We start from the raw sequence: 6,852 nt of genomic DNA on the forward strand, positions 1-6,852 counted from the left end.
ACATACAAAACAGTCGGGTCTTGGTAGAGGACTACTTTTCATTTTAGTAGAAAATATAGGATTTTCTAGGAAGTATACAAACATTTACATCAAAACACTTACAAACTTTTACATCAAAACACATACAAACATTTTCATCTAACTAATGCAAACATTTGAGACACAAATACTTATGAACTCACTAGCTTAAATGCTTATCTACTCTTTCAAAATAACTTGTATTCTCAGGTCACTAGTAGGCAGGTACACTGGACCAGGTTTTGAGAAGACAGAGCATTTTCAAGACTCGTCTTTTATTTTGATATATATATTTTTTGGTGTCTTACAAATACATTCAGAACACACTTGTATTAACTATATTATTAATGCAATGGATGATGTTGTTGCTTGTTTTAATATTGTGCATTGTTATGATACTAAACATGACGTCCTCCGCCCCCGAACGTTTCCACCGTTCCTTCAACCAACTCCTTGACTTCGCCCAGATTTTTCTTAGTTAGTGGTCCTTGAGAATCAAAGAGTTGCCTTGTCATGATGTTAACACCATCATAAAATATTGAGACTTCTTCTTGTATGTTAAGGTCATTTTGAGGAAAATTTCTTAACAACCCTTTATAACGCTTCCATGCCTCATAAAGTGATTCACCAGGATTTTGCTCAAAGTTGGCTATTTCCTTCTTGAGTTTAGCTATTTTTGATGGCGGGTAGAATTGTTCCAAAAATTTCTCTCTCATCTGTGCCCAAGTAGTGATTGAACCAGGTGGAAGTGCCTTCAACCAGTCTCTTGCAGCTTCCTTAAAAGTAATGTGAAGCATCCTTAGAAACACAGTCTCTCTTGGGACATTCGGGACATTAAAGTAATCCACAATGTCATTGACTTCATCCAAATGCTTGTAAGCATCCTCATGGTACTTTCCATGGAATGATACATCCTTAAGTGCAGCAAGAATGTGTCCTTTCAACTCGAATGTTGCAGTGGCGGGAATTGTAGGTTGTACTAGACCGGGACCAACATCATCTCTTATCCGCTTCTTGTATGCTCCCATGGACATATCCGCAATGTTTGCCATCTCGTTTTCTGGCTCGTCTTCGTTCTCACTCCTATGTAGTTCGAACTCGGGCTCGGATTCGTATTCAGATTCTCTTGGATTAGGTATTTGATCTAAGCTTTCAACCGTGCTCTTGTCTTTCGAAGATGTACTAGACTCTCCCGTTTTCTTTTCTGGCTTCTTTCCAAAGACTGATTTGAGATCCTTGAAAGGTGACTTATTTGGTGCTTCATTCACTCCTGTGTTCTTATCCGTATTTTTTGTGGATGGCTGACTCTGGATCTTCAAGTGGTGGCACCAAAGGTGTGTTGGAACCTCTGGTCATGAATTACTGAAAAAAAAACAAAAATAAAAACGTAAAACTGAAAAAAAATAAAATAAAAAGAAAAACGACTGGATTCACGTCGTGAGCCTTGAAAGCTCACATCGTGAGTTCAGTGCTGAACAAAAACAACTAAGCTGAAAAATAACTTTTTACAGGTTTTACCCCACAAAAAGGATCGATTAACCTAAAGCAAATAAATCAACAACTAAAATGGCCGTTCCCCGGCAACGACGCCAAAAACTTGATGTGCAGAAAAGTACCCACTAATTTTAAATTTATTTCCTAATTAACTTAACTAACTAATATGCACCTAGGCAGTGTACCTAGGCGAATTGTAATGTAGTTTAAGTAAGTCGGGGTCGAACACAGGGAACAATTTTTATTAACTAATTTACCTACTATTAAATTAACCTAAATTTTTAGCAAAGTAATGGTTTTTATCTAATTTTGCAAGTTTAGATGAACTTAATTTCTTAACTTAATTCAAACAAATTACAAAACACTTCTGTTAGTTTGAATCCACCTTCCCTCAATGGTTAACTATTGATTATGACAATTCCTATTGGTTACCAATTAAAATATTATTAGCAATTCAATTCCAAATTTACTAATGTTAAACTAATTCATGTAGAGCTATGTATGGTCACACATAATTTAAAACAAAATCAATTTATGAGTTATGATTGGAGCTATGTAAGATTAAATTAATAAACACAATTGTGGTCACAATATGAGTTCTCTAGCACAGCTAAATTCAATAATTCAATTCCTTAACTAAGATTGGTTCGATCTTAGCTCTAATAATCTAATGTTCACTAAATTACTAGGTATTAAAATTCATGCAGATTAATGGTCATTAAATACAGAGAATAAGAAGTTTAAGCAATCTAATTATCAAATGAAGCATGCTAGGTATAACCAATCAAACACAAGACATAACCAAGAAGAAAAGTCTAAATCAATAGAATAAAACCATGAGTTCCAGCTTCATCTAGCTAACAGAAGCACCTAGATTTAGCTGGACATTCTAACAAATAAACACAAACTAGTTAACATCAAAAACATGTTTAAAAGTACCAAACTAATAATTGAATTATGAACTTCTTTTTCCTTGGTGTTCAATCCACTTTCCAGGCCTTCTTTCTCTCTGATTTTCGACTTATGAACCCTCTATCAAGTCAGCTTACCTCCCAAAGTTGTAGGGATCAAGGAATTATATAGTTTTGGATTTTGCCCGACTCACGTCGTGAGCTTTGAACGATCACGTCGTGAATCCAGTAGATATCCGTATTCAACACGGATTCCTGATCCGCAATGTTTATCTCCTAGAACGACCTCGCTCATGTCGTGAGTGTTGAATACTCACGACGTGAGAATTTTTTTGCAAGATTTTTATCTTTTAAGCCCTTTAATCTCTAAAGTTCCATTCTTTAACGCTTTTAGTCCCTTTCTTCAAAATATCTTCTTTTTGGCTGCAAAATATAAGTTAACCTTATAAGTACCATTATTCTATGCAAATAAACAAAATATTAATCAAAATGTAATTAAATATTGCCTAAAAATATGTATAAATATGGCAATATCACATACCATGTGGGGGAGCCCATGGCTTTCCAGTTAAAGACCATGGGCGGAGCCCATGGCACCTAGGTATATGACCATGAGGGGGAGCCCATGACATCATGGAGTAAGACCCTGGGAGGAGCCCACGACATCCTTATATGTTTGTATGCATGGCTTGTGGTTTGTGTAGCTTATATAGCTAATATGGATTATATGATTATGTGGATCATGTTGGGTATGTTCTAGGGAACTCACTAAGCATTAGCTTATAGTTTGTTGATTGTTTCAAGTACTTTAAAGCCTAAGGGCAAGGGCAAGGTTTGATGGCGCGACATGCACTCTCTCTGGCCTTTTTATGGGGACACTCTGATATTTGAAATAAAATGTTGATGTTATGAATTTGAAAACAATTGTCAATGAGATTTTATGGTTTATGGGAATGTTTTGATTATTTAAAAATGAAAAGTTTATTTGGAAATTTTAGTTCGTTACATCTCAGCAAGCCTTGAAGTTTACTCAACGTGACTTCCTCTTTGCTCAAATGATAAGTCATCTTGAACTGATCATAGCAAGGAGGTAAAGAGTGCAAGACTATGTCAATAGCCAACTCTTCATCAAAGTTCACATTAAGCTTCAAGAGACGATCCACATAGCGTTGCGTGTGTTGCAGGTGGGTCGTGATGGCCTCTCCATCCTTCATCTTGGTGGTTATGAGTGACCTGACTATCTCATACCTTTCTTGACGTTCTCTTTGATGGTACTTCTCCATCAAGTCCTAGCACATCTCATAAGGCCAATAGTCCTCATAAAACCGCCGCAGCTCAGGAGTCATAGTGGCCACCATGATACACGACACTTTGGTCGCGTCTTTGCATTGGGCCCTATACTCAGCTATTTCTTAAGGAGTAGCTTTTGATTCATCTATCTTGTTTAGCTCTTTGTCAAGGACGTATTCCTTGTCCTTGAAACACAAGGCCATTATGATGTTACGTATCCAATCATTAAAATTGGATCCATCGAATGTCACCTTGGCACAAATGCTCAAGAGCGAAAAACTGTTAGCAGAGTTGTTGTTGGAGGAACCGGAAGCGTTGTTTGAGGTAGACATCTGAAAAAGAAGAAAGACAAGTTTTGATTAGATATGAAAATCCTCAATATAACACCCAAACGAAATATTAAGGCTAGGACCCAACATAATAATTCACAATTCAGAAAAGGGATGCCGTAATCTAATTGTATATTATTTGAAGGTAGGTAAATGACGATTTACCAATTCCACCATGAAAACGAAATTTAAAATGAATTAGGTTATAAATGAAATTTCTAGATCTTTTGAGATTCATTGAACTATTCAATGTCATGTTTAATATCGATTATGCCATTTCCATTTGTGACTGGCATATCGAGGATTACAAACAAGGTGTGAATAACCATGCAAATTAGCCTGGTACTCTCGATGTCATTTACCACCTAATCAATGTGCTGGTTAACCACACACGCTCCATTGATCAATGATAATTTATGAGCTACCCATTTCCACCATTTGTTAGTCAAGTTAGTGTTCCGGTTAACCACACACGCTACACTAACGACTTTTACAAAGTGCAATGTGCAATTTCATGGATTAGCATAAAATTCACATTTTCCTAAAGTAACTAAGATTGAGAATTTTTATAAAACATTTAGTTACTTTATATATCATTATACTTATTAATGAGATATTAATGTCCTATCCTACCCGTTCGGCTAACGACCCTCCGCCAATCAAGGAAGCTGTCGGTGAGAGTTGACACCCATTCAACCACCATTATATAGGCAATTTCCTTATACCCCCTTATAGATCGGCTTCGTGAATGAGGCCTACTAACGGTAAGACTGACCTTTTTCTTATACATATATATACAAATTAAACTTTTAATTTTATAATAGTATAAGGGTGTATTTTAAACTTTTAAAATACTAGGGTTCTAGAATTTAAGATTTCAAAATTAAACTTTTAATTAAATTTTAAATTCCGAAACCAAAGGGGTATTTTTAAAACTTTTCGAAAATACTAGATCAAATTTTATATAATTAAATTAATAAATTAATTTTGTCTTTATCTTAAAATTTGACCAAATCACTTAATTTGATAATGATATACATTTACCTTTTCAGAAAATTCAATTTTAAGCAGCAAAAATGAATTTAGGTAATAATCCTAATCAAATCAAGATATCAAAATCGAAAAATCAGAGATCTGACGAGTCAACTCGTCGAGTCAAGAAATGAACTCGTCGAGTTGAGCCAACTCGTTGAGTTCCATAATGAACTCATCGAGTTTGATGAACAGATTGATGAATCTGCTCCCTTTTCCTTTGGACAATTCTCATATGCATCAAATTCAACTGAAAAACATCCTAGGCTCTGATACCACTATTAGGTTTTGAGCATAACTACAACCTATGTGTTCATGCAACCCTAATTGCTTTGGATCTAAGTTTTTTAATAGTTGAACATGCAAACTGAATACTAAAGCAAAACCCTAGATCTAGCATATATAATTTAAAATTTACAAACAAAAGGGTTTTGATGTTTACCTTAACTTGTTTTGTAGTAATAACAAGAAACCATGTAGATCCTTGACTTCTGAAAGTAAGTGCCCCAAATGTTGCACCTCTAATGGCTCACAAAGACTACTAGCAAAAGGATGAGAGGGGAGAGGAGGGAAAGCACTTAGAATTTCGGATAGGGTTTCTCTTAGCAAGCATAGGCTGAAAATTGTAAGAGATTGGGTCTTTATATAGATGATGGCTGCTAGGGTTTCTGGAGGAAACATTAATTTCATGCGTAAGGCTTAAGCAACCCATGGACTCTTTACCAATAGGCCTTGGATGAAATCTATAGGGCCTCCTTATAGTTTTCGTCCACTCCCATCTAAGGAGTCTAGTAGCCCAGTTTCACAACTATCACTGATTTGCAAAACAACCCGTATTCCTATAATCAGTTCCTTTAATCTCAAAAATAATTCCAAATTAATTTCTGATTAAATGCTAATTAAATAACATGATTTCTAATTAATATATTATTTCCATAATACATTAATAAATCAATTTATTATTCAAAATAATAAATTCAACCTCTATCTCCAAAAATCATCCTCTTAAGTTGCTAGACTGAAGGCAACCCAAGAGGACCATGCTACTATCAAATCAAGCACACATCAATTATAGTTATGGGCTCAGACACCTAATCCAACATATGTGAGTGTAGGTGGGGCCCGTATCTTAGTGGACAGGGCCCGACATGCCAGTGTGGGTGGGGCCCGTATCTCAGTGGGCGGGGCCCAACATGCGAGTATGGGCGGGGCCCGTATCTCAGTGGGCGGGGCCCGATATACGAGTGTGGGTGGGGCCCATATCTCATTGGATTGGGGCCCGTTATGTGCTTAGCTATGTATGATATGTGGTATCTTGGGGAACTCACTAAGCTTTGTGCTTACGGTTTTCAGTTTATGTTTCAGGTACTTCGGTTTTCAAATGGAAGAGCTTGGGATGTTTGCAGAGCACACAACACATGTTTCCGTATTCTGTGATATACTCTGATTTGATGATGTTTTGATAAATCTCGATTAACTTGGTTTTATGGAAGTGATATGTATTAACGATTTATTAATCTAAAAACGAAAATTTTATGTCATTATTTTTGGGACGTTACAGTGGGTTTATCTAATACTCAAAATCCCATTTTCTAAGTACTCATGAATATTATAGCAATCCCTATGCAATGTTTAATCTCCATAGACAATCTACAAACAATTCATAACATTCTTAATTCACTACTTATTTCCAAAAGTATGAACGATTGTGGAATTTCAAATAAAAAAATTATTCAGGAAGTAAACATGCAAAGTGAAACACAATAATAAACTAATTG

At 35.7% G+C, this 6,852-nt stretch overlaps 1 non-coding gene across 1 annotated transcript; it reads left to right on the forward strand.

Annotated features, from left to right (window-relative positions):
* Positions 1 to 579: 579 nt before the first annotated feature.
* LOC145151586 (small nucleolar RNA R71) lies at positions 580 to 686 on the forward strand. Its single transcript, XR_013732151.1, has one exon. It is a non-coding gene; the product is annotated as a small nucleolar RNA R71 (small nucleolar RNA).
* The last annotated feature ends 6,166 nt before the right edge of the window (positions 687 to 6,852 follow it).

This window comes from Lactuca virosa, chromosome 1, assembly GCF_052849685.1.
Source record: "Lactuca virosa cultivar CGN04683 chromosome 1, Lactuca_virosa_CGN04683_v6, whole genome shotgun sequence".
In the NCBI taxonomy this organism is placed as follows: domain Eukaryota; kingdom Viridiplantae; phylum Streptophyta; class Magnoliopsida; order Asterales; family Asteraceae; genus Lactuca; species Lactuca virosa.